The sequence below is a fragment of the Mirounga leonina genome, unplaced genomic scaffold (genome assembly GCF_011800145.1).
Source record: "Mirounga leonina isolate KUSES-001 unplaced genomic scaffold, KU_Mleo_1.0 Mir_114, whole genome shotgun sequence".
Classification (NCBI taxonomy): Eukaryota; Metazoa; Chordata; class Mammalia; order Carnivora; family Phocidae; genus Mirounga; species Mirounga leonina.
Genome location: NW_023270265.1, coordinates 41,712,875 through 41,714,881, shown reverse-complemented (window position 1 = coordinate 41,714,881; position 2,007 = coordinate 41,712,875). Strand labels below are relative to the sequence as shown.

The window sequence follows — 2,007 nt, the reverse complement described above, 5'->3', positions numbered from 1 at the left end:
CTGGAGGGTAGCAGTTTCTTTTGGGGGTGATGAAAATACTCTAACATTGACTGTGGTGATGGTTGCTCAACTCTGTAAATATACTAAAAGCCATTGAAACGTACACTTTAAATGGGTGAATTGTATGGTATGTGAGTTATATCTCAATAAAGTAGTTATTAATAATAAAAAAACTCACGGAATGTTGAGTCTGACCCCAACTATCTCCAGGCAGAGGCAGCTCGAGAAGACAGGGGCATGCACCTGCGGATTTCATAAAATTTGCTTATTAGGGGGGAGAAATGGCCGATTAATTAAACGTATATAAATAATTCATGTTGATCATAAAAAATTAAAAACACCCATAATCTTGACACTTAGACATAATCATTGTTAACATTTTTGGGTTTATCCTTGAGAATTTTTTCTATGCATTTATAAGGTACATGGAGACACCGGATCATGCTACCCCTATTGTAATTTGCTTTTCTCATTAAACAACACTGTGTCATGGAGGTTCTCCAAATGCGATGCCTGCCATTGGCATCAATATCATCTGGGGACCCTGAAATGTGAAATCTAGAGGCCCCGTGCAGGCTTCCTGAATGAGAAGCTCTGGGAGTGGGGCCATGAGTCTTGCTTTAGTGAGCCCTCCAGGCGATCCTGATACACAGTCAAGTGTGAAAACCATTGCCCTGCCTTAACTGTGTGTGCGTGTAAATACATGTGGATTTCTGTCATAATTTTTAACGATTGATATTCCAATTTTTGGCTACTGTAAGTAATGCTGCAAAGATCATCCTTGAGCTATCCTTGTGCACTTTATTTTTTTCCCACACAAAGCATAGGTCATTTATTATTATTATTATTATTATTATAATTTTTTGGCCCTCGACTAGTACATAGATGGCTTCTCTTCACTCTTTGGGTTGATAATTTTCTCTAGGTTGCTGCTGATGATATGATAAAGCTCAGCATAGGAGGCCCTCAGGTCCAGCACCATGGCCCTGAGCTCTCCATAGGCTGCCTCATCTTGCTCATGCATCAGGACCCCGTAATCCATTACATGAGTCCCCTTAGAGGCCTTGGCCACAGCATCCCCGCATTCAGAGATGTACTTGGAAATGGTTGTCTGGAAGCATCTACTTTTGTCTTGATTGCATTTACCCTCTCCAGCACCTTCTCCTGGATTGCCACCCCAAAGTCATTTCCATTCTCAATCTTGGGGATCAGGTGCTGGATCCGTGTGATCACCAGAACGCATTTTTCTTTGAGAGTCCAGACTTCTGGCTTAACCAGGGCAAGTAGGGTGAGAACCTTCTCATTTCCAGGGAGAAAGCCACACTTGGGAACTTCTTTCTTTTCCTGCTTATCTGTTTCCATCTCATCATCCTTGGGTGGAGGGTCTGGGATGGGGATGTCCAGTGGGGTCTGGAGAGAGGTCAGGTCAGCAACATTGAGGGAGTCCTTTTGCAAGAGTTGATTCAGGTGTATGATTTTCTGTGGCAAGAAACTGTAGAGGAATTCCTCTGCCTCCTGGAAAAGACTTTGCCTGAAGACATCCACCTGCTTGTGGGCTTCCCCGCTCAGGTACACCCCACAAGGCTTGGCCATGTTGCTCCAGTTGCAAGATCTCCGGTCTCTCCTTGCACACTTTAATTATTTCCTCTGATACATTCCCAGAAGTGTACACACTGGGTCAAAGTCTAAGGCTTTAGATATTTATTTTCAAATTGCCCTCAAAAAAACCTTCTTAATTTACATCCCTACTTCCAAATAAGAGAATGTGTATATTTTTGACAATTCTGGCCATTCTTTTTTTAAATTCATCATAATACAAGAAGTAAAAAGGTAGGCCATTGGGTTTTAGCTTATATTTCTTTGATTACTGGTAATACTGAACCTTTGTATGTGATTATTGACTATATTTCTTCATTTGTGAATATCTTGCTTAAGCCTATTGCCCAAATTTCTATGGAATTTTTCATATATATATGTATATGTGTATATACATATATGTATACATAT

At 40.8% G+C, this 2,007-nt stretch overlaps 1 pseudogene across 1 annotated transcript; it reads right to left on the bottom strand.

Annotated features, from left to right (window-relative positions):
- Positions 1-874: 874 nt before the first annotated feature.
- LOC118020961 lies at positions 875-1,608 on the bottom strand (annotated as a pseudogene). The gene has a single exon (XR_004682063.1). The product of XR_004682063.1 is annotated as a proteasome activator complex subunit 2-like (transcript).
- Positions 1,609-2,007: the final 399 nt, after the last annotated feature.